We start from the raw sequence: 27675 nt of genomic DNA on the forward strand, positions 1-27675 counted from the left end.
GAATCACATTGTCATGAGGCAGTATGGTCTACATTTTGACATTGTTCCTTAATAAACGAATAATAAACCAGAGAGATAACAAACACGGTACTGATTTGAAAGTTAATTTTTACAAAGGCTAGTAAAAACAAAATGTTGTGTAATTGGCCTGGATTGACAAAATAAATGTTAATAGAGGGTTCAGGCACATTGATTGAGGCTTTCTACATCCTTGTCACTATATGAAATCTGCTGTGTAATGTGTTCATCCCCGACCCTGTCCTTTATACTGCAAAGTGTCTGCATAAAATAAAAATGAAGAAGTCATCATGACAGTCCTCTTTAAGAGGAAGAAATTTGCGTATAAACAACAAAAACAAAAACCTTATGTTGCAAACTAATTTTCTTGCTAAAGAAGCTGCATGTGTAGCTAACTAAGGAGACTTGAGATTATTAAATTCAACTCTGAGGAAGGTACATTAATGCACTGGAGACTCACTGAAAGAGTTCACAAAGTGTGATAAATGAAATCTTACTGTAACGGATTTATCATGATGATAACATCGCATCATACGTGATAGCACTGATACCTTCTCAGCAGATAAAATTGTTGAGTTGCAAAATGGCCTGATGGATTTTATTTGCATATCCACTGTAGTAATTGATATTATAAACCTCTGTAAATACACATCTCAAAATCTTGCTACTGGCTTAGTCCAATATATACTCTGCTGTCTTCTGCACTTATTACCCTGTACTTTTGCTGCCACAGCAGATTTGTCCTTCTCCAGCTCTGGGACTCAGCTTTCATGCACAAACACCATTGCATATACCTACTCTTACCCTCATCCTCATTCATCCTCCTTAGGGTACATAAGCAGTCAAATTTCTACTGTTAATTTTGTAGTTGTCCAGTTCCATGGGAACCTTCAGCAGCTCATTGGACTTTGGTCTCTCCAGAAAAGGCAGTTCAAACACAATTCCATAGTGAAATATTTTTTCCTTCTCTTAAGCACACAGGTGGATATTTCTAGCCATATATGAAACAATGCCACCAACTCCCTAGACATCTGATGCAGAGCACCCTCCAAATGCACTGCTCCAGATACACACATTGACTGCAAATAATTAGAAGAAATATAGAAGAAATTAGAAGAAATATACTAGAAATTACAATGACCACTGGTTCAGAACTAAGTTTTGCTTGCTTTTTGTTTCTTCCAATTTTTGAATGGAGAGAGAGACTATTTATCATGCAGCTGTGTAGGAGTTCCAGCACTGAGACATTTGGTACTGATCATGGCAATGATGAATCAGTGGCTAGAAGTGTGACTATGAAATAAAAATTCATGACAAATTCCGCTGTCAAGATAGTTACTATGATTAATAATCATAGGTAAGCCTTATTAAGCATTCGTGCACTAAGTAGCTTTGAAAACAAAACAAAACCTAATCACCTTTATTAAAAATATATACATATTTCAGTAGCCATCTAAAATTTGTATATCTCCAAAAGAAAACTAGAAAGAAAGAGTATTTCTTAGACCTGGTATGTTTACTACATATGTTCTTAACAGAGATTTTTCTTAAACTAGCTGTTCCTCAATCTCTTTCTTTCTTTGGAAAAAATATTTCGTAAACAAAGGCAGTCCAAGTCTTCAATTGAAACTATTCCATTTTTGCTTTCAAATATATAAAAACATGGAATTTCCAGATCGATATTCAGTGAGTTTCCCCAAACATCTTTCAATCTGCCATTTCATACTAATATTTCTTCCTAAACTGACAAGTATACAAGGCTTCTTTAAAAATAAATGGTTGTGAATTTAAATATCTTGTACGTATTTGCCCTTTATTTCATGAGTTTTCTGAAAAAAAAAAAGAGATTTGTCATCATCAAGAAAGTTCCTTAGAAATTTGAATGCAGAGACCTGTTTGCATGACATCATTCACAGTACCAGTTTTTTGCCTTAAGTGCACTGGTAAAGCTCTTGTCCAATCTGACTAGCCAAAATAAAAAACAGTTAAGAAAGCAGTCCCCAGTAGACTACAGTTTAAATCATTCAAACTTTGAGGTGCCCATTGGAGTCACTTTTTTTTTTTTTTTTTGTATTTTCACTACTGGACAAGAAATCACTGCAGCTACTTTTAAACAAGGCTTCTTAAAATAATAATAATAATAAAAAGATAAATGCTCCTAGACAGCTACAGTGCTTCAGTGCTTTGTGAAGTACTGAACTGTGCTGTGGGTTGACCTATCCCCAAAACTGCTGCTAAATCACAAAGGCTCAAAAGTCAGAACAGATTACAGAACATTTTTACTTTAGCAATCAGGATATACTGCAGCATGAGGAAATATTCAGAATTGGTTTTTGACATGAAAAATATTACTACTCGACAGAGTATGCAATGGAGTTCATAGCATGTATGGGCTCCTCATACATCACAAGACACATAATAGCTTTTTTAAAACTAGTTTAGGATGTACTACATTAACCTATAAATTAAAATATGGCTACATGTATTTTAAGGTTATATATTTCATTAATAAAATGCTAAATATTGTGAACTATTGAGATAGTGAAATGTGACTTTCTACGTAATTTTATAATAATAGTACATATATTTTCTTTGTTTTCCTTACTAAGTAATCTCAATGTATGTGAAAAAATATATTACATATTCATACTATGGTTTTCTCTTGGAGAAAGTGGAAACCCATGGCTTGGACAGGTACACGCTTTGCTGGGTAAGGAGCTGGCTGGGGGGCCAGGCCCGGAGAGTGGTGGTAAATGGAGCTAAATCCAGCTGGCGACCGGTCACAAGTGTTGTTCCCTGGGGGTCGGTGCTGGGGCCTGTCCTCTTCGATATCTTTGTTGATGACCTCAATGAGGGCACTGAGAGCACCCTCAGTCAGTTCGCAGACGACACCAAGCGGGCAGGAAGTGTCAGTGTGCCTGGGGGTAGCAAGGCCCTGCAGAGGGATCTGGACAGGCTGGCTCTCTGGGCTGAAGCCAATGGGATGAGGTTCAACAAGACCAAGTGCCAGGTCCTGCACTTTGGCCACAACAACCCCAGACAACGCTACAGGCTTGGAGCAGAGTGGTTGGAAGACTGTGTAGAGGAAAAGGACCTGTGGGTGTTGGTTGGTGCTCAGCTGAGCATGAGCCAGCAGTGTGCTCAGGTGGCCAAGAAGGCCAATGGCATCCTGGCTTATATCAGAAATAGTGTTGGTTGCCAGTAAGAGTAGGGAAGTCATTGTCCCTCTGTCCTCAGCACTGGTGAGGCCGCACCTCAAATACCGTGTCCAGTTTTGGGCCCCTCACTGCAAGAAAGACATTGAGGCCCTGGAGCATGTTCAGAGGAGGGTGACAAAGCTGGTGAGCAGTCTGTAGCACAGGCCTTTCAAGGAGCAGCTGAGGGAGCTGGGATTGTTCAGTCTGGAGAAGAAGAGGCTCAGGGGAGACCTTATTGCTCTCTATAACTACCTGAAGGGAGGTGGCAGTGAGCTGGGGGTCAGCCACTTCTCTCTTGTAACTAGTGACAGGACGAGGGGGAATGGCCTCAAGTTGTGCCAGGGTAGATTCAAGCTGGACGTTAGGAAATACTACTTTTCTGAAAGAGTGGTCAGGCACTGGAATGGGCTGCCCAGGGAGGTGGTTGAGTCACTGTCCCTGGAGGTGATCAAGGAACATTTAGACGTGTTGAGAGACATGGTTTAGTGGGGATATATAGGTGGTGGGTGAATGGTTGGACTGGATGATCTTGTAGGTCTTTTCCAACCTAGCTAATTCTATGATTCTATGATTCTGTGATTACAATCCTCTGATGTCAGCTATTCCTGAATTTTCAGGAGCTGTTCTATATTCTGCCTTGTTACCTATGCACATCTACATGCTGTTTTACAATTTACTAATCTGATTGCTGTATCAGAAGCAATCAGTCCTGGTCTTTATCATGGAATCATAGAATATCCAGAGTTGGAAGAGACCCACTATGGTCATTGTGTCCAACTCCTGGCTACACACGTGACCATACAATAAACAGACCATATGAGAGCGTTGTCCAGATGCTTCTTGAACTCTGACTGCTTGGGGCCATGATTGCTGCCCTGGGGAGCCTGTTCAGTGTTTGACTGCCCTCTCAGTGAAGAACGTTTTCCCAACACCCATCCTTACCCACCCCTTATGCAGCACCATGCCATGGTGCTTCATTTCCACAGTTAAGAACCACTTCAAAATAATAAATTTTTCTTTCCTGGTTACAAATTGCCACTGGAACAAGTACTTTTGCATTTCTTGAGGGTGGAAGTGGATCATAGTTTGTTTCTTAATCTAACCAAAGGGACCAGCGCACCATACCTATCTACTGCTTTCTTCATTTGATTGCATGTATTATGAAAAGCAGATTACAGAGGCCAAAATTCAAACTAATCTTCTGCATAGTCATTTAGGCTACATTGACTGAAGTGAGACACAAATACATAACAATGAAATCTGCAAGTATGAGAAAGCTTTCTCCAGCATCCAACTTGAATCATTATGGGCCTTCATAGAGTACTGGAAACTAATTTGCTGATAGTCTTTTCAAGGCACCTCTAACTAGCACTGATTAAAGTTTGAATCATTAAAATTATTGATTTTAAAAGATTATCATTTTTAGCTATGGCTTTTGTAAACAGCGGAAAGTTTATTCCCGTAAATAATTATATTGATACTCACAAATCTTTTTTAATTACTATTATTTTTAATTAAATAAGAAAGATAATTACATTCACCTTCCATTAATAAGTTTATCATACATAGGACTTACTTTTCTGATGAAGTTAGAGTATAATTCATTTTAATTCATATTATACATGCTGTTTTTATTTTCGGTATATTTTATCTAAGTATCTCAGGTTTATTTATTCTGCTTTCACTGGTACAATCTGTACTCATTAAAAACATTTTCTTCTGAACATTTAAAAAAGCAGAAATTTGTTACAGTTGACATAAGTTGTGGCACAAAGATGAAACAAACTGAAAGAAATCCAGAAGTAGCAATTGTTCATGTATCACTTTAAGACATCAGCTGATATAAGGCTTAAGGAAAAACAAATCCAATGTAAGATTTCCTCTCCAAAATATATAGTATTATAAACGCAGACTATTTCTAACCTCCATCTTCATAAAAACATATATTTCCACTTAGTACATTACTACATTCAATGTATTTACAGAAGTTTAGAAACACATTGCTCATGGGTGAAAGATTGAAAAAGTCAATTTTTTAAGTGATCATAAATATAGGTAAAATCATATTTTGGTATTGCTCCCATGGTACAATTGATGACAACATTTACTTGACAGCAAAAGATAGAGGGACTCATCACTTTTGATCATAGCAAAAATTTAATTGAAGACAATGAAATACTAATAGCAACTCATTGGCTTCAAACATAATAGGCTCAAACAAGATTGTTTAGATCCTGTTTTAACAGATTTTTTTTTATGCTAAACACCCATTAAACACCAATTGGATTAAAGCACTTTACACTTTGTAACTCCTTTGAAAATCCCAGCCACTCTCACAGTAGACAGTGCTTGGTGTATTTGATGAAGTGTAAATTTAAGATTTTATTCTTTCAGATGGTGAATTAAGGGAAATGAATGGGCAAGTATACATCAAAAGAAAAATTTAGTTTACTTCACTCCTCAGAAGAGAGGAGTATTAAAAGAATATGAATAAAACATGCGAGGAAGCTTCACTGAATATGTTGAAAAGTAATGTCCAGAGGAGAATGAGAGCTTGAGTCAATTGCCTAAGCACTCACAGTGTCTTCAGGTATTCTAGGTACCCTCCAGGCAAATATCGTGATCTCCAGATGTTATTGTAGATGGGTACATGTCTTCCACCAATCTTCAGGGACCATTTCCTTTAGAGAAATGAATTAAATTTTTCAGCAGTTCTGAACTGCAGTTTTGACACTTCAATTCTGCCTACTCTGGGTGACTGAGTTCCTAATTTGTTGAATGAGAATTCTATATTTTTCTTGTAATATCTCAAAGGCATGGATAAAGAATTTGGGCTCTGCGAGCAGAGCATATATGTGATTTTCAACTTTGGATAATTAACTTAATCTGTGGAGTAGTTATATTTCTATACAGAATGTTATAAACTAGGCTTTGTATTTTTGTTGGGAGAATTCTGTACCAGCCAAGTTACAAAGTTCTGTAAGTATTCCAAATGTTGCGAACTATTCAGTATTGAACAAATACAGATATAAAACTATTGGCAAGATAGTCTTGTATAAGAAAATGCCTAAAACATTTTATTTTTTTTTAACAAGGCTAGCTGTTTAACAAACTAGATGGCAGTTCTGGAATCAGAATAAAGAATTGTTTTTAGACAGGTGTAAAAAACTGTCAGCAACAGTTTTTCTACAGATTATCAAATAGAATTTACCTAAGATATTTGATCTAATGTCGCTATCAAAGAGAAAAACATGTAACAGCAAAGAAAGCATTAGATGTGCTTCAGGACTACTATAAACGTACACCTATATGCAAACTGTCAGAGACAAGTTTTGCAATGTCTTGCTAAAACATTCAGAGATTAGCTTGAAATACCATGTTCAGTGACGATACCAATGAGCACAACAGATTATTTTTAACACATCCACTCAAATATCACCAATGAATGAGAATGGGCCAACAGCTTTCATTATCCTCAGTCCTGCAAAAGCAGCCTGTATAGCTGGTCAGCCATCTTTATTGCTGTTCTATGACACTGAGGTGATGTGAAGTATCTGGAACTTACTGGAAGTAAGTGGGATTTTGCACTTCTAGGAATCACAACAATCAAGTTAATCAATAGTAGGTGATGTGCTTCCTTAAAAAAAAAAAAAAAAAAAAAACAGACAGAAAGAAAGAAAGTAAATCTAAATTTTAAATTGCTATTAACATTTCAAATAGCAGTAACAAGATCCATCTTTTAAAAAGGTCTGTTTAAGTAAATAAATCAGTACATGTTTTGAATAATTCTGACCTTTGTGATCCTCTAAGCTAACAGAAAATATTTCCATCCGATAATACAGTCAGTGATAACAAATAGACAAGTAAACTTGTAGGAATTAATTCTAATTTCAAAAGAGATTGATGTTTAGGAATGTGCGAGAAAAAAGAAAAGTAATTACATTAATACTTAGTTGAAATGATAAATTCCCTGGTACAAGGGACCTGACTATTGAGCAATATTTATTTTCTTTTTTACTATTTCAGTAATTTACACACAGTGCTTAGGGAAGCGGATGGTTAAAAGTTTTGCAATATTTCACGCGTGGAGAAACAATACCTGCTTTCTCCGATGCTAGGAAAATATTTAGTTACTCATTTTGTTTGCATGCGAAAGCACATCTAGTGCATGTTTAAATAAGATCAAATACATAATGGGATCATTAGCAGGATTTTGTCACAGGGCTAACACTTCTAACACATTTTGTATTACATTTAGCAACTTACAGTCCTGCTAAAGGATATGTATACCTATGTGTTAAGTATAAACCTATGATATAAATAGATTAATAAAGGAAAATAACAGCTGTGTATCAATGCAAGGAAGTTTGAGACCATCAGGATAGACAAGTAGACACTAAACAGTAAAGCACTGGGAAGCATCTCACAAAGGCAGGAAAACATACATTACAATGCACACGATAAATAGGCTAAATAGTCCGGGTTGAATATTTTCATAAAATTGTGTATCCTTCATAAAATCAGATGTCAGATGTCTGATAGACAGGCATTGCTGCCTGAAAGACTGATAGGCTAAGTAGTCTAGAGGTCTCCAAACCTGTTCATATCAACAAAATCATAGTAACAAGTTTGCCTAATGAAAGACCTTTACCTTCTGGGCAGATCATACTGAATAAGCAGGCAAGAACTCTATTTGAAAACAAAAACTAAGTGATTCCCTAAGTACCCTCAAGATGCACAGAAAAACAAGAAAGACAGAATTGCATATTGGTGTCATGTCTATCACAGTAGATTATTTTATCTCTTCCATTAGACACACGGCAGATTACTTTATTGTACACTGCAGACCAAGATGCCAACTGGTAAGAAAATCCATATAGCACAAAAGCACAAATGATGATATATCAGCTGTTTGCAAATAGAAGCAGTCATTGCACAGTGATGAGGAAAAAACAATGCCATTTTTCATGATGGTTCCTCAAAGAATCTGTAGGGATTACAACCTTTAGTGGCTGTGTTGACACAGGACACTTGGTTTGTTTGTTTTATTTTGTTTTCCTTTGTGTTGCCTCTAATAAAAAAACTACAAACTGCTCCCTGTCTGGATATGGCTTGGATTTTATTACATTCTGCCTTTATAATTGAGACTGTGAGTGTCTGTTTTAAATCTTCTTTCATCTGTATAGTATTTCCAAATTTTATTTTCCATTGATTGCATTTTTTTTTCCCAAGAAACGTCCTAATTATAGTCCTACAAAATCTATATTTGGCAATTAAAAATATTTTGGAATGAAATCCAAAATATTGGATTTCATTCAATATGGATGCTGGCTGGTGGTACACATCATGTGATTCTGCTGCAAATAAATGGGCCATCTGAAATTCTAACACAGGAATCTGGCAAACATTTGTAATGATTTGACAGGTATTCTAAGGTGTGCAAACAAGTTGGCTTAAGAATACATAGTGTCAATATATCACACTGAAAACCAACCAACCAACCAACCAACCAAAAAACACAACATGACCTAAAAAATATTGCTGATTTTTCTAAGAAGTCAAAATAGACAGGTCTGGTTTCCACTAATTATGTGATTGAGGATAATTAATTTTCCTATTCCATGAAAGTTCTGACTAAACAGAATAGTTTTTGTTGGGGGAGGGGAATGAATAAATAAATGCACAAATAACACATGCACACAAACCCGCAATAATAAAACAAAACAGAAATATTTGTGGTTAGAATGAGAAGTTACTACTTATTTACATTTTATACTGGGCTATCATTTATCTGTAGTACAGAACATACAGACACTTAATTCTATAGTTTAGTACAGTCTGTACTACTTGTGTTACATGAGACTGTGAAGACTTGCTGATCAAGAAGATATCACAAGTATTCAAACTCAAAGCTTATTCAGAAAGGTTTAAATAAGACATAATGTTCATTTAAATTGAATGCTAAAGCATTGGCAAATACTAGTTAATTTTTAATCACTGATTGCTATACTAAACTCATTTATATGTGAGAAGCCATTGACTTGATTACAACATTATAAATTTGTAATTCTTGTTCAGAAAAGGCATTGAGACCTGCCCTGAAGAATGTATAGCTGAATATGACTGCTTAGCTTGTGAAGCTTTAGCAGAAAAGCCATTAATTTGTGAAAACGGTGTTCAGTTTACAATTATTTTGTCTTTCTTGATAAATGTGACTTCCTTGAGACTCTTCTATCCTCATGATGTGCCTCAATCCAGTCATTGTAATAATATATTTCCAAATTGAAAGGGTGTTGCATTCTCAAATAAACTTTGACATTTGTAATCAAGTGCATTATGATCCACTGACTTATGAGCATGTTTTTGGGATGTTCTATAGATGAACTTCTATTTCAAAATAAAATGCATTTAAAACTCCATTAAGTAAACATGCAAGAAGAGGTGAAGGAAAGAGACTTTTCCAGCATATGGTTAAGGTAATGTGGCAGAATTTTAAGCATGGAAACGTTAAGGGAATAAAACATGGCCATGTCTTGGCAACAGTCTTAGTTGCAAGCCTGAACAACCATTCATTCAAAATGTTATTATTTACTATTGTTATTAAAACAATAGTAAAACAGCTTCATTGATGTGAATAAGTAGGAAAGAAGATTCTTGCCGTAGTCTCTTAATTACATCCCTGTCTGTTCCAACTTGTCATGAGGATTATCTGCAGAGAAATTAATGCTCACCTTTCTTTCTAAAACATGTAGTCGTATTATCTTTAATACAGGGAGACATCCTTACAATAGATTAACACTGAATTTTCTAGTGAGGAGTAATATTAGGCGTCATTTCTAAACATGGATATTAAAAATGTCATTTCTAACAGGTTCTGCAAGGAACGAGCCAACTGCTTCTCTTATTACATTTGAAATAAAGCCCTGATTGAAATACCACCACAATCAAGAAATATGACTTTCAAATGAAACATTCTTGGAGGCAGAGCACTTTCATTCTGAGAAGCAATATACTATTGTTGTCTACTATATACAAAAGGATGAATACTTTGGAAGAAAGATGGCCATTACAGGCTGGAAGATAATGTTTGCAGAGGAACCAGGAGGACTGATTTGGCCATAGCTTACTTCACAGTGGAAAACGCAATTAACCTAGATGTGCTTTCCAACTGAAAGTTCAATTGTCATATATTAAGTTTAAATTTGGAAAAAAAGGTGGAGCTTTTATAACAGCTGCATTTGAAAATCTAGCACAGCAAACCAAGTTATTTCTTCTGCTAGCTGTAAGGAAATTTCCAGAATTTAATTTAAAAAAAAAATAAAAGACACAGAGCATAACTTGCAAATGAGGAAAACAAAATAGTCTAGAAAATAACATTCTTTATACTTGAAACCATAGCATCTGGAACATTGTTTTCATTACACATTGGGAAATAGCTATTAATATTTCAGCATAATGAGAAAAAAAAAAAGCCTACATTTCTTTATCATGCTTGTTGATTATTCTGTGTATTTAAATGGAGGAATTTATTCTGAATTTTATGTGTGTCTTAAACTCCTATAGCCATCAAGAATAAACCTACAAGTGACTTGTATGTTTGATTCTGTTGTTTTCAGATTGTGTTGTTTTTCAATTTCTGTTGCTTGTTTCTACTAGCTTACATCTTTTGAAGGATGAGTATGCTGAAATTGGTGATCTATATGTCAGAAGAAATGCACAAAAGAGATTTAATTATACACAGTTGTAGACAGGCAAAAATAGTATTTAACATAAAGATGCTTAATCTAACATTTCTGGCAGCTTGTCCATTCTCTTCGTTCCACTACCCCCAAAAACTCTCCACTTCTGTGACCTCATAGAAAATATGGCTGAACACCTGCTAAGGGTTCTTTCACATCATCTGTATCCCAAAGTGAGATTAATCACACTGAGGTCTTTTCTAACAAATAGTGATGTAAGATGTTCTTTAAAACTCTTGATAATGCTTCTCAATCTTGGTGATTCTATGATTCTATGACTCTATGAACACAGTAGGTTTATGGCTGTCTCTCATCAGTGCACTCACCATTAAAACTTTCTCTTTTTCCAACTCTGCCTCCTCAGACTGTGGAGTGCTCAAGAATTTGGAGGAGGACACAATCAGCAGAGCTAGTTAGGAACTAAACAAAGGGATATTTCACGCTATGTAATGTCATGCTGAGCAATTAAAAGTGATGGGAAGCATTCTGGGGGAAAACCACTGCTCAGAGGTTGGCTAGGCATCCTTCTTGTAGAACGTGGTAGGTAGCTTTTGCATCTGTTTGCTTTTTCTTTATTTATTTCTTCTTTGAAATTCTTCTTTCCTTTTCTTTTAAACTATGCTTAACTTCAATTGATGAATTTTCGGTCTTTTACTCTTCCTATTATCTCCCCTACACCACTGGAAACAGCTAATGAACAGGGGTTAATACACAATATTTCTGCATTTACGAATTTTAAGTGCTGTCTGGACCACTTTATTTCTTATATCTCAAGAACAAAGAAGCAATTTTTGGTAGCTGTCTTAACTAAAATATTTATATTGCCAAACGCATATATTTAACTTTCAGGATTTTGAATTTTATTACTGTGATATCCTTTGCAAATATAGCTTTACTCCCAAGGTTATTTAAGCTGTCTCCATTAGACATACCTTATAATGCTTGTTCTATGTTGGAAAATTCTATGAGTTTCCATGCCATGTATAAGGCAAACTACATAATTTGGATCCACAGATCATGAAAAACTTAATGTTTGTATCATTAAGCTGAAGGCATAAACAGGGAAATTTAATAAGAACGTGAAATTTATTGGAAGTTGAAATCATACAGGTGAGTAAGAATATAAGCACTTAGATTTTGTTGCTGCATGGATGGCATGAGAATCATGACATTAATATCCAGAATACTGTGAATTAATAAATAAAAATATAGCATCTTGTGAATATTGAACTATTATTAAACAAGCTGAATTTTCTCTACCTTATAATTGAATATTTGCTGACTATTTCTTGAATTGAATTGTTATGTGCTTACTTTTTAAAATAGAGAATGCCATTCCAGGATAACATTTCTTAGCTCATTCCTGATATCAGCTAATGCAAAGTATAGGACTGTTATTAGCTTCAGGAGTGCAATTTTCTCAGGCTAAAACTGCAATACACAGAAAATATGTCAAGTATAATGTAGAAATATCAACTACTGAGAAATTAGATTTTTCTGGGTCAGGGCTAATGCCCTTCAATTGCATTCAAATTATTTGTTGACCGATTTCTCACTGCACTGTTGAAAACAAATGAACAAACAAACAAACAAAAACCCTACGTAATGTCACTGGTATAAAATGAAGATAAAAGACTGAAAATTGGGGAGGCTCTTCATTTTTCATTTATGTAACCATTTTGTTTCCCTTTCAAAATAAAACCAGAAAGAACAATGATTCTAATAGAACAGTGAGAGGAAATGGCTAGTATTAGGAAAAGGGTCATTTCAAAAGAAATTTTGAAAAAAATGATGCATTTTATGCCAGAATCTGAAAGGAATTTCTTCTTTCTATAACTTGTGTTCACTGGTATGCCTTTAATACCTTGTTTTCTCCTAAATCCCCTATTAAAATACATCTGTTTGAGTTTTATGACAAAAAAGCTCAAGTGTCTCTCAACAGTTAATTCAAATTGTGGCACTGCTTGTCAACTCAGTGCAGTCAGTTAGCATCATATTTACTGCCATGAATAATAAAATTTGTATAGACTTGCAGCAACCTTTTCCCCCCAACTTAAGTGTATTTTTAATCAAACTTTCATCCATTTTCCTCATGCTTTCCATTCACTAAAATACGTGACAATTCTGATTTCAGACTTCTGTCTTTGCACTGTTGTAAAGCACTCATGTTTACCCAGTATTCTCTGCATACAATATAAAAATATAACTCTGATACATGGATATCTGTAAAAGTCCATTTCGTTTCTGAAAGTTTTTCCCATTTAGCAGTTAGTTTTTAGAACCCATATCCAAGTAAGAACTTGTTAGCTTTCTACTAAGTGCTGCAATACATGATCTTTTAGATACCTACATTGTTCAGTCATCTAGTCCGCAACATTAGCTGCACAGAATCCTAACAAGAGGTGCTGCCCACAGTGACATCCCGCTCCTCTCCATGTATTCAGGACCCAGAGCATCCCCTTCAGCAAAGATATTTACAACTACTTATTCTCATGTGACAACATCAAAAATGCACATAATTTAATCCCAGAAAAATCTATATGTTTGGCCAAATTTTCCCTGTTCCTCTTGAATGTCTACTGTTTTCTGCTGATAAACAGCTTAAAGTTGTACTGCTGAAGCATAAGAATAAATAAGGATGTCTATAAATACTCCAATGTAAATACAAAAAATTGATATACTGCTCTTTTGAATAAGTGTGCTTTAATGAGTTTGGAAATCTATAAAAGCCATAGGAAATCTTCCATGCTAACAAATAGTATTTTGTACATCAATATTATCAATTCACACAAAATATAGTATTGCAAATAAGAACTTCATTCTTCAGGAAAACATTAAACTTAAGAAAGAAAAAGGATATTTAATGGAAAATACTGTGCTGCTATTTAGAGGCAGCAGATGCTTTTATATATGGCTGGATGGTTGCGTGGAGGAAACGGACCTGGGGGTATTGGTCAATGCTCAGCTGAGCATGAGCCAGCAGTGTGCCCAGGTGGCCAAGAAGGCCAATGGCATCCTGGCTTATATCAGAAATAGTGTTGGTTGCCAGTAGGAGTAGGGAAGTCATTGTCCCTCTGTCCTCAGCACTGGTGAGGCCGCACCTCAAATACCGTGTCCAGTTTTGGGCCCCTCACTGCAAGAAAGACATTGAGGACATGTTCAGAGGAGGGTGACAAAGCTGGTGAGCGGTCTGTAGCACAGGCCTTTCAAGGAGCAGCTGAGGGAGCTGGGATTGTTCAGTCTGGAGAAGAAGAGGCTCAGGGGAGACCTTATTGCTCTCTATAACTACCTGAAGGGAGGTGGCAGTGAGCTGGTGTTTGGCCACTTCTCTCTTGTAACTAGTGACAGGACGAGGGGGAATGGCCTCAAGTTGTGCCAGGGTAGATTCAAGCTGGACATTAGGAAATACTACTTTTCTGAAAGAGTGGTCAGGCGCTGGAATGGGCTGCCCAGGGAGGTGGTTGAGTCACTGTCCCTGGAGGTGTTCAAGAAACATTTAGATATAGCGTTGAGAGACATGGTTTAGTGGGGTTATTGGTGCTAGGTGGATGGTTGGACTGGATGATCTTGTAGGTCTTTTCCAACCTAGCTAATTCTATGATTCTATGATTCTATGATTCTATGTATATATATATATATTCAGGGAAAATTAGGCATGCAATGATGGTTTCTCACCTGTTTAGTTATGAGGGGCTAACCTCTGTACTCTGTGATCTAACTAATGAAGGAAATGTCAATGAAAAGAAAATCCATGATCTCAACTTTATCTGGACCTCTTGTGAAAATACACAGGCAGATACTGTCAAAGTACTTATCATAAATGCAGTTGTATCATTTTGCAACTTATGTTATTATATTCAAAAGATTTAGTCTGGATTCCAGAGCCTTTGCATGGGGAACAAACTTAGCAGAACCACTTAATATGAGACAAGAGAAGACTATATTTTCAGGATAGCTCTGAATGGCAATAAAATTGGGAAAGCAAATAGGTAAGAATAAATATGCAAATAGGTATTGTCCAATCATCCAAAAAAAAAATTTCTTGATAAAGTTGATGCTTCTATTTCTATGATGCTCCTCACTTTAAGATTATCAAATTATAACTGAGTACTTATCTTTACAACACCTAGCATTGAAGTAGTTAATAAAGTATTTGGAGGGGCTTACATGGAAGGAGAATAGAAGACCATAAATGCTAAATCTTTGCATGTGTAGAAGCTATCCTGTTGGGAGAACAGAAGTGTTGAAGTTGCTAACTAACTACTAGCTCTTCTACTAAATATTACTTTTTTGAAGGAGAACAATTTAGCATGGAACCTTCAAAAACAGATGAACAAAGAGTTGTCTAGGGTAAATAAGCTATCTGTACTCCGCATACAAAAATATTTCCAAAGACTAATCTGTCCCATCCTAAACATTAGAGCGATGATATCTGTTCTGCGGTATGCCATTCTACCTAGCTCTGGCCAGTGACTTTCCAGGGCACTTGAACTGAAGGATCAAATTAAGTGTCTAACTTTTAGATAGCCAATAGAAGGTAAAGTATATCCCACTCTGAGGAAAAAGCTATCTGTAACAGTAAGAGTGACTAGATGCAGTCAATCAAGGATTCTAGTTCAAGATATCTCAGCAAGTAGTTCTAATAGACAAGTCATCTTCAGATGCAAGAGTGATCATGTTTTTCTGTTAACTAATAGGGGAGACTAAACAATGACTGACTTAATGACTAAACTTTGGGTGGCTAGATGTTGGTGAAATGAACTGGATTTCAAGTGATCTTAGAACACTGAATACTTAAGAATTAATGTCTGTGTAAATGTCAGGGGGATAAATTTCATATCTTGATCATGTTCTTTTAGAGTTTCATCATTATTCTTTGCATTATTTTCTCTTGTTGAATACAATAGAAAATATATATAATATATATATGCTATAGAGTATATAGTATATAATAATATATTAGTGATATACAAAACATTATTTTTATTCCATGGCAGAAAATGCAATTGTTTTGTTTTTATAGCCAGTGAAATTTCAAAAACAAAAATTTCTAGACCCAGTAAAAATACTCCAGGAGGTGATATACCTTGTGGACATCTCCTACAGCTCTCAAGATGTTGCTATTAACATTGCTGAAGAAAAAGAGAAGGCAGACCAGGTTTCTAAAATAAATATTATTATTCTTCTAAATTGAGAGCCTTATACTAAAAAACATGATTATTATATTTAGCTTATTACAAAAAAAAAAAAGTCATTACTTTCCTAATATGTGCAGAAGTAAAAACATGCTTTAGAATCCTTCAGAATAAGAATGCTTTTAAAACTAGAAATAAAACACCTTCTCTACATGTAGATGATCTATGCGAAATTAAATTCTGAATTTTAAAGCTGAGGAGTACAGGATAGACCCTAAATGGGACTATAGGTAAGATTTTAGCATCTCATTAAAAAATACCATGAAATATATATTCTTATAGCATCTCAATGTATTATGACTTTCCATTAACATCAATGGGACTTGCACAAGTTTTTGGATAGGCAGAGAAGTTTAACAAAAATAATCTTATGAAAGCAAAGTAATTTAAGTTTAAAACTGAAATAAGATTCCATTTTTAACACAATCCATTTTGTACATATTTACTGTCACACATGGTATTGCCACTTTAAATCCTTTTTTTTCTGGTATCATCTACAATAGTTAATTGAATTAAGTTTTTGTGACTAGCCTGGTTTTATCAATATCCCATATCATGACATCATGCAGCAGGCTATTGTGTGCAGAGGTACAGTGCACTTGAAATCACAACAGTGGTTTTGTTTTGTTTTAATGGGGATAGGGAATAAAAGAATCCATGTGTCTTTGTCTCTTTAATTAAATAAGTTATTTTTCAGGACAAGAATCATAGATCATATGTTTGGTAATTGAAAAAGATACCTGTCATGATTATACTGAAACCTTGATTCAAAGATACCAGATAGATATTTCTGGCAATAGTATTGTATATATTATCTTGGCTCATTATATTTGTGCTGTTCTTTAAAGTCTGTATTTACATAGCTCACAGGTTTACCAAAAAGAAAAAAAAGTCTTTTTATAGTACAACAAAAAGCTTAAGCTATAGATGTATTAGTTCTTCTTAGTTATTCACAGCAGCTGGAGCAAGGTCTGATTTTTATGTTGGTGTTTTTTAGTCAGTTAGTTTGTTTAGTATCATTTAAAAATCGTATTACATTTACTCTATTTTTTGCTTATGCTGGAATTGTTATGTTTTGTTTTTTGTTTTTTGTTTTTATAATTCCATGTCCTGAACATTGTCATATATGTATATATAACCCTAAAAATAACTAAACAAGAGTATTTAGACCAACACACAGATGCTTTCCAAACTTATATTATGCTATTTTCTCTGGCTTTTTACCAGTAACGCGTCAGAGCATCTAGCTAGAATACAGTGAGTAATCTGATTCCCTTAAAAACAAACAAACAAACAAACAAACAAACAAACAAACAAACAAACAAACCTAGAATCAAAAAGGTAAAGAAAGCTTTGTGGTATTCAGGGTTCACTAGGTGAGAGCTGAGACTTGAACTGTAAGTTAATTCCTCCTTGTAGCAAAAACAATGTGTAAAGATGTTTGCCTTTGGGATTTTCTTACTGTGCTACTGGCATTCAAAGTCATACAGCCAATTATTTATTTCAGCTGAATGTCATCCAACATATGGATCTAATAGCTTTTTGCTCATTTAAAATCTAATCAGTCTTCAGCCCAACTGCCATTGGTTGTGAAAAAAAAAAAAAAAAAAAAAAGAACATTTAAAGCAAAATAAAATAATTCAGATCTGAAAGGATGTTCAAGGAAAAGCTTCAGTCCCAACCTGTGATATTTGCTAAGACAAGTTTTTCTGGATCCATTAATAATACTTCCTAAAGATCACCACATATTCCTCACTGAAAGGAGTTTCATTCCTAGATATATCACAATAGAAAAGATGCTCTTAATATTTTAAGGATTTCCCTTCAATAGAAACATACACTATCTACATTGAATTATTATTCTGATGTACAACTGCCAAGTAGATGAAAAAAAAGAGGGACTACAAAAAAAGCAGACAAGATAAGATGTATCAGTTTCACAGGTACACTATAGTCTTCCAGATGAATACATGGTCATTTAATTGGTAAAGGCGCTGTTGTCTGTGCCTGAAAGACAGACAGATGAACTACAAATCTGCACTGAATCTTGCTTTTTCCATCAGGAACAATTAGCTTTCCTTGTTCGAGCTTTTTCTTCCTTTTTAGCAGTATGAATTTTAATTTTTATTATTTCCTCTAATCATGATCAGAGAGTTCTGTAGTGTAGAGCAAAGAATTCTAACTGACACCTTCAAAACCTGAAGAATACTAACAACCAAATGTTAAACAAAGCCTGTGCTTGATGTCTTGGGAGAATCACAGGAGGTTTATTGGCTTTTGAAAATGAGAGGCAGTATTTTTCTAAGTTTTGAGTTTCCCAGATATTATCATAAAAATGTCTCAGGGAAGCTGCTTAATTTTAAGATAAGTTCTATTTGTAAAACTGAACTGCTAAGCGAAGCTGCTGAGGGAGTGAAAAGGTCTCAAACTCTTGTTAGAGAAAATCAGTAAAAGTACATTCTGCTGTGTTTGTGAAATTAAAACTTTGGTATCTCCATAAGTTTTTCATAAAAGCTCTCTAAAAATTGTGGGTTTTTTTTCCACCTGATAATGTTTAGAGACATCCTAATTCCTATGCGTTAGAATTATGCCAGAAGTTCTGCTGATTTTAGGAACATCAGAATCTGCTCCAGATCTAAAAGCAATGGTCAAAGGAAGGAAAGGTGGAAATTGACTTCTTTTGCTTATTTTCCCAATAGCTGAAGATCTCTTCCAACATGAAACTTTATTCAGTTCTCTTGTCTGAATGTATTTAAGCTAACTTTTCACAACTTCCAGAAGTATACTCCCACCATTACCTTGGTTTTAGAAGCTGTTTATTTCAATAAAAAACAAGTTTGATGAGTTCTGTGAGCTGGTCAGAAACATATGGAATTTGCATTCTTCAAAATTTATCCTTTGCCAGTGATGGTTTGAAGTCTAGAGTCCTTACAAATGTTATGTCACTAAGATTCCTGAATACAGATTAACAGGATGGTGGTTGATGCATTTTTCTACACTTCAGACTTTACTGGCACCTTAAAAATTTTTTTTTTCATTTAGGGCAATGATTCATCCTGGATCTTCCTTAGTCCAAGATACTTCTACACCAGAAAAATCATGTTAAGAACATATGGCGGCCTGTAATTCCTCTCCCTGAAGATATTTGAATACTCACAGTTGACTGTGAACAAAGCATGTTTCCATAGCTTAGTGTTGCAGGATGCAGAAAAGCTGCATGCCATACCTGGAACAAAAAATGATTTAATTTAAAGAATTTGAAATTTTTGTAAAATTCATTAGCAATCTCCCCTCTGCCAACTGTATGCCCAGTGCCATTAAGGGTGCACATTTTAATGTTTCTTTTTATGCTCTCTGGTCTGGTGACTGTTCACAGATTCCAGGCGAAATAGAGTCAGTCTCTCACAGTGTCTAAGGAAAACTGTATCATTTTTGCCCTGAGGATTCTGACTACTGGTCTACAGATGGAAATCTTTTTTTTTTTTTTTTTTTTTTTTAATGCAGTTCAAGTCTTCAAACACACATGTACCCCTCTCCCCCATATTATGACTGTATATTTATTTTGGGGAAGCGCATACAGACAAACATCAGAGTTTAGAAAGGAATACTGTCAGGGTCAAAATATATTCCTAGATGTGACTAGATAATAACTTGAATACATAAAAAGCTTTAAATGCTGGAACAGCCACATCATTTTGCAATACCAGAGTAGTTAATGGTTTTTGGGTATATCACTGTTGTTTATGTCATTGAAAATAAGTGCTTGATTCCACAGCTCTGTTGTGACAAGACTTAGACCGCTTGTACTTCTTAAAGCTGAAGTTTTGCTTATGACTGTGCAATCCTTGAGCCCAAGATGGTGATGTGTGACCAGCTGAAAAGAACATGACCGACATTTACAACTTTAAGAATGTATCTATCTGATAAAAAAAAAAAAAATCACAAAATCTGATGTGACTGTGAATAATACCATATATGGTTTATAACATTTTTAAGCACTATTTATAATTAAAAAACAACAACAACAACAACAAAAACAGTAAAAAAGGTTTTGTTTTCTACAGAAAAAGGAAAATACATGTTAATAGTATCATGATTTGTATGGCCTAAATGTAGAATATAATGAGCGTGTTTCCATTCAGCATCTTTATAAGACTTGAAACAAAAAACAGATGTTGATGTTTATTAGATGTATTAAACTGCACAATGTCCAATAGAGAAACAGATGCAAGTTGAATTTATGAAAAGTTATTCAAATATGCATTTCCAGTGGGATGAACGAGTCTGAGAATTATCTGGATCTGGATAACATGGATCTTTGTACTGGTTAGGATACCTTTCAAGGTTATGTTTTATCCTGATTTCTGAGGATTTTTTACATACTGTTTCCATTCTGAAAGCAAATCTATGACATCAATCTCAAGCCATCCTGCTATAAACTAAAAAAAAAAAAAAAATAGTAATGGAAGAAGCATTCAAGTACAAATGTTACCAAAAGTGCTTATTTACAAAAGAAGAACAGAAGAATTTTTCTAGGAGTAAAATATAGCTTTAATCTTTGATAGAAATAAATATTTCTGAAATACCTTAATACCTTCACTTTTCAACTGGAAGAAATAACAATTCTTAATGATAATGCTGGTTATAGAGTCTACAGACATATCTGTTTTTTTTTTTGTTGTTTTTGTTTTTGTTTTTTTTTTTTTTTTCCGTTTTGAGTTCCAATGGCTATGCCTTAACTCTAATCAATTAACTGTGCAGTCAGGGTGTTTCAAGGGTCAGGGTCTCCTTGAAATGTGTTAGAGCAGGACCTAGAATCCACTGCCTGTCCCACTACACTACTCCAGCCAGTGCAGCCCCAGACCGGGGCACTGGGCACACAGGTGCACTCAGTGGTCAAGGTCCATTACTAGGCAGGGCTGTGGAGATCTGCAGTGATCGTGCTGGGGCAGGGGCTGATGACCCATAGTTGATGTTGGGTCCTGGACCTGGGCAGGTTGGGGGAACCCCAGGCCTGAGCAGAGTGCTCATGCTGGGTAGGAGCTTCTTCACAGTAAAGAATTAAGGAGATCTGAATGAGTATATGAAACTAGGAAAAACTTTTATTCCTTTTTTAATCTAAGAAAAAATAGAAAACTTTATTTTTTCATCCAAGATATCTTTTGCTGCTTCCTTCCTCTCACAGCACTTTTGTTTTCAGTCACCACCTTTTTTCCCCCCTTTAACAGCTGCATTTACAATATATATAACAGTATCTGCTGTACCATGCTGCTTAAATTATTTACTATCAATGCGCTTTTTCGAACTACAAGAAAAAGAGAAATAAAACAACTATTAACAGTAAATTGGACTTCATTACAACTTCATAAGTCTTGATTTAAGATGATTATAAAATTAAAACTTCATTGGTATAAGTGCAAACATCTCCTTCCTAGCGTATTTTATTATTAGTTTATCTTTACAGCCTTTATTCTTGTCAGAGAATTGTGTGATTAGTGACTATTTTTACAAAACACACTATATGTTTCTTTTATACACAGTCAGTAGGAATATAGGACACCTGCTGGTTCAATTATTTTATATTATTAAGTTTTGGATGCTATTTGTTTAGGATTGATTAAGTTTGTATGCAAGTTAATGTCAAAAAACATAATGCATGCACCATTTGAGAATAACAAACGTATTAAAAAATCAAATGCCTTAGACTTTCGAGAGCTTGGCATCTGTTGAGGAGAGGTATTTAAGAAGTAATAAATTCTCAATTATTTTTTTTCTCTCAAATGCCTTCTAGGTTTGATAAATAAGCTCAGAACTACTAAATGCAGTAGTGCTTCCTTTTCCTTGTGTCTCACACAGACCTGGAAAAAAAAAAAGAAAAAAAAAAGAAAGAAAGAAACAATCAAGTCATTGCATTCAGTAGTATATTTCCTACAGATTTTAAGTTCTATTTTCTGGAACCACTAGACCTATCAACACATTAGTTCCACGTTCCCTCCTTCACATCTTTTGTAATCTTCGTTGGAAAATGACAGTAGATGTTACATCTTTGCTACAAGAGTGAACATATACACTGATCACCCAGATGGTGCTAAGTAAAGTACATTACAAATGTAGTAGTGCCTCATTAGTCTCATCCTTACCCATCTACCAGTTTTCAGCAAACTTGTATGAACATAGCTTTTCTTGAGATTTCTTTAACAGAGTCAATGCATATAAGCTTTTTTTTTTCCTTCTTTTTTTCTTTTTTTCTTTTTTTCTTTTTTTCAAGAAGAGGAAGAACGAAACACAGAGAAATAGATGACACAGGCTATGGTCTGTGTGACTATATAAACCTCATTTTTATGGAAAATTCAGTCACAAACATATGCATCATTCTCCAGGTGAGCTTACCATGCAAAATAAAACTGCACTAGTGAGTATAAAATTCAATAAAATCTTCATTAGTTATCAGACAGAAAATAGGAAGGGTATGCATTTTGTAGAGCATTTTCCCTTTTTTTTTTTTTTTTTTTTTTTGTATCCCTCGAAGCATATATGCTATATAAGATGGTGTGTTGCTACAATAAAGTCGGACGCATCTCATATTGAGTTGATCTTGCGTTCCCCACGCAAGTACCGGTAGTGCAACCCTTTTGGGGAAACTTGGGGCGTTCCCCAACACACTAGATGAGGGCAAAGTTCTAGAATATAAAAATGTTTCATTTTATTCCTCTTGGTGTTGATCATTCAATCTTTCATGCATTCAAATTGTCCCAGCAACTAGCATCATGCTTAATTTTATTTAGTTTGAATATTATGTTTTGTATTTACCATGGATGGGCCTAGCTTTTAAGTCTTTCTTTTCTGAACTTAGGGATACAGGGAACATGCACACATGTTACTTGTTTATTTATCTAATTGTTTCAACAGCTTGCATTCTTATGGCTCAGGCAGCTACACTGTATCGAACTTGTATTATACTTAGCTACAATTTGTTTTTTTATCTTGAAGTGCATTGTGTTGTGGTTTAACTCAGCAGGTGGATAAGCACCACACAGTCATTTTGCTCACTCCCCCACTTGCCAGTGGACAAAAACAAAGGAGAACTCGTGAGTTGAGATAAAACTATTTACTAAGATAGAGAGAAGGAAAAGAAAAATCGTTATGACTATATATGAAAGTATATAACAAGTGATGCACAAGTAATTGTTCACCACTTACCAAATGGTATTCAGCTAGGCCCCCGGTGAGCAAAAAAAGCCAGATGAACTCCCACCTCCCTCAAAACTCCTTCTGCATGATGTCATATGGTATGGAATATCCCTCTGGCCAGTTTAAGTAAACTGTCCTAATCCTGTTCTCTCCCATCTCTTTGCTGAGAAAGTGGAATGGCCTTGGCTTTGTACAACACTGCTTAGCAATAACTAGAAACATTGGTGTGTTATCAACGTAGTTTTTCTCAAAGAACCAAAACCAATACATCATACCAGCCACTCTGCAGAAAACAATTCCATCGCAGCTAAAACTAAGATACAATTTTAGACAGGTACAACTGCATCCACATCATAGCTATTTTTGTTACTCAAACTGTTACACTTGAAATATCAAATGCCAGGTATGGAGATAAATTTAGGCATGGGTGAACTCTCCCCTTCTTTCTCTGTTATTGTCTCTTGTGTCTTAATAATACAGTAGACATTGTCTAACATCTACTTTTCAGAATTATGTTACATGGCATCCATTGGCAATTTATGATATTTGAAGCTGGGAAATGTAATAAATTTCTGTAGCTTCATAAGATAGTATATGTCTGTATATCCATTACAGAAGTAGGCTCTTTTTTCTTTCTTCTTTTCCTACAATTCCTCTACACAAACTTACTTATTTTTCTTAGATTTAATCCTAAATAAATAAATACATAAATAAACAATTTATTGTTCTGAAAAACAATTTATATTAAACAGCATTATTCTGCTTTTTGTCAGTTAGTCTTCTCAGGCTTGTTCACATTTTGCTCTCAATTTTATAGGGATTAGAACTTCATCCTGTGAGAATGCTAATCTCTTCTTGCTCCAGATCCTAGGAATCGTTTTTAAGGTTTATCAAAGGTCATGTGTTCTAGCTATTATTCCTTTTGTGTCTGGAATATTTATCTACTTAATACTATCTAAATGTTTCCTAATAATACATTGTGTTTGCTTCAGCAAGCCTGCTTGCTGAACTATTACATGGACAAAATGATGCATTCTAATGCATTCCACTGCTTCCCTCCACCTTCAGTGCATATTCTAATTTAATGTCTATTCTAATTTGTCCTCATTGATCAATTTAACCTCTATAATACTCCTTTCTGTATAATTGTATTTTTGGGGGTTTATTTTGGATTTTTCATGCATGCTTGAAAACATTATTTAGTCTTTCTCTAATGGAGATAGCATTAGGAAATTATCTGCTCCACTGCCTTTAAATATGTATTAGTTATTTGCCTACAGCATTCGTCAGTGAGAGGGGTGACTTGAGATGTATGTATCTGACAGATAAATCAGGTCCACACATTCACAGATATACTCTTAGTGTGAATTTGATCCCTCACGTTACTGGAATTTAGAATCTCAGAGCTAAGGTTTGAAAAACAATTAGAGGACTTATTTGCAATGGCTGTACATATAATTAAAAATATTTTATCATCTCTGTTATTCTTCCTTAAGTCTTCATTTAAAATATTTTGGAACTTGTAGTTAGTTGCCCTAAGGTTAGCCTTAAGGCTATATGGGAGTCATAATTAGTATAAGTACCTACAAAATTCCATCTCTAAGTATGTTGACAAGTTATTACTTATTCACACATATAACTGCCAGAAGTCATCCATAAAGAGTTGAAAACCATAGCAGAACATAAGGAAATCATCACTCTTCTAGAAAAAAAAATAAAACTTTGTAACAGTTAGATATAATAGAAAATAGAAGCGCTTCCCATATTTCAAAGCTAAAACGACAAATGCCCAGATCTTACAAAATCACAGAATTGTAGAGGTTGGAAGGGACTTCTAGAAATCATCTAGTCCAACGAATCTGCTAAAACAGGTTGCAAAGGAAAGTGTCCAGGTGGGTTTCTAGTGTGCACAGAGAAGGAGAATCCACAACTCTTTTGGGCAGCTTGTTCCTGTGCCCTTTCACACTCAAAGTAACAAATTTTTCCTTTGTGTTCATATGGAACTTCCTTTGGCATAGTTTGTGCCCATTGCCCTTTGTCCTCCTGTTGAGCACCACTGAAAAGAGCCTGCCCTCACCCACTTGATACCCGCCCAGCAGATATTTATAAGCATCAAGAAGATTGCCTCACAGTCTTTTCTTCTTCAGGCTAAAGCATGCCAGGTCTGCATGCCTTTCAGAGAATCACAGAATTGCAGGGGTTGGAAGAGAAATCCCCATTGTAGCAATATAAGTGTATACTGTACAAGACAGAATGGCATGTTTGAGATGTCTGCTTTGTGAAAAGACATATTTTCTTCATGTTTAATGACTCGTGTTTTTGGAATTTCCTCTTTATGTCTGGGAAGAGGTAAACACCGAGGAAAAAAAAAAACAATTAACCCAGAATATAGTCAAGCTGCAAAGTGATTTTCACAGAAAGAAAAAAAATGAAACGTATCTGTGCTATATTATTGAACAAAATTTTTCTGAGAAGATATGGTTTTACACTACCACAGCTATAATCCAAGTCAACCATCTCTCCAACGCTGAGGAAAATTAAATCTTCTCAGGATTTCTTGGCTGCTTGTGAACTAGACATAAATTTTTAAACTGAACCACTACGCTCTGGGAATATTCCACCTCTAATTCCAGAAGCGAAATCTCCTTTTAACAAAAGCTCCCAAACTGTAGCAGTAATGATCCTTCTTCAGGGAATGAGAACTTCCCCATTAATATCATTGCCACTTTCAAAATCATGTATGCAACAACAAAATATAAATATTAATCTAATAAAATACACAGCAAAAGAACTGTTCATGTACAATTCTGTATATGAAGCAACAATTATAAAACCTTTAATACCAGTCAAAATTTTCCTGTCACTTACAATTTATACACTACTGAGAAGAGAGAAGGAAAAACAAATCAAATTATGTAGCAATACACTAGCTATTTCTCAACCTTCTGAAGAATTTAAGTTTGCTTTATTTAAAATGTGTAGAGTACCAAAATATTACTATAAACATATCTTACAGAAGAATAAAGTATTTTAGCCACGAACACTCAAATATTTAACAAGATAATTTCATTTTGGAAACTTTACCTAAGAAATGCTAAGTAGGAAACAGAGTTTGAGAAAAAATAAGCAAACATTCTTGTATATGACATTAAAAAAATTACAATTCTTTAAATAAAATTGTTTTTGTTAGAAAATTTACACTACCTCCTCAATAATGTCAGGCAAAATATAACTAGGCATAAACTTCTAGGTAGAGATGTGCAACAAATGAGGAAGTATACTCCCTTATGCTACAGGAGTAACAATGTTGAAATAAGACTACAGAACCATTAATTGCCATTGTTCTTTTGCAGACATACATTGTAGTTTATTATAATATACAGTCACATTTCAAACTGAACCACAATTTGACATGACAAATACCCCATCAGAAACCTAGCTACAGAAGAATAATTTTCTTTACATTTTCTTATCCCATCAGTTCCAAATACTTTTTGAATGCTGTATCTCCTGTTAGACCTTCAGTTTTGTTGTGGTTTAACCTGACAGGCAGCTAAGCACCACACAGCTGTTTGCTCACTCTCCCCACAGAGAGAGAATCAGGAACAAAATAAAACTCGGAGTTGAGATAAAAGACAGAAAAGGAAAAGAGAAAACAAACATTTTAAAAAATGGTGTATATATATATATATATATATACACATATATATATCCACAAGGCAACTACTCACCATTCATTGAGTGTTGCCCAGTAAGCAACACAATTGCTCACTGACCAACACCCTGCTATGTGTCATCACCTAATCACCAGCGCCCAGGTAATCCTGGAGCAGTGGCTGCCCCCTGGCTAACTCCCTACAGCATTATTGCCTTCTTCATGATGTCACTTTGGATGGAATAACTCCTTGGCTAATTCAGGCCGGTTGTCCTGACTCTGCCCCCCTCACATCCTCTGTTGTGTCACAATAGATGTGGCCATTTCTGTTTGTACTAGACCTGGGCAATCACTCATCACACAGCAACAACAAAAACATTGGCGTGCTATTAACATTGTCTCAGCTGAAACCAGGATAAGTTTAAAACTCTTAGTAGTATAATTATCTTGTTTCTTTGTAGACAGACAGTATTATAGTAATCAAGAAAACACAGGAAAATAGAAACTCTAAAAACATTACAAGATAATGGTAATTTTTTTTTTTGATTGTACCATTCTCTTTTTCTGAAGGCATATCTATCTAGAACTATGTCTTGTCTTTGACACACAGTATGATTTTCTCTGCAACTGAGAGGTATAGATTTGATGGATAGACTACTGGATAGTTAAGGAATTGGCTG

General features: G+C 35.0%; 1 long non-coding RNA gene across 1 annotated transcript; it reads right to left on the reverse strand.

Moving 5' to 3' along the window:
- Window positions 4885-27675, reverse strand: LOC110394426. Its single transcript, XR_002435616.1, has 3 exons — window positions 27072-27675; window positions 19307-19375; window positions 4885-5896 (listed from the first exon to the last, which is right to left on the reverse strand). It is a non-coding gene; the product is annotated as an uncharacterized LOC110394426 (long non-coding RNA).

Source organism: Numida meleagris, chromosome 2 (assembly GCF_002078875.1).
Source record: "Numida meleagris isolate 19003 breed g44 Domestic line chromosome 2, NumMel1.0, whole genome shotgun sequence".
NCBI classification, from domain to species: domain Eukaryota; kingdom Metazoa; phylum Chordata; class Aves; order Galliformes; family Numididae; genus Numida; species Numida meleagris.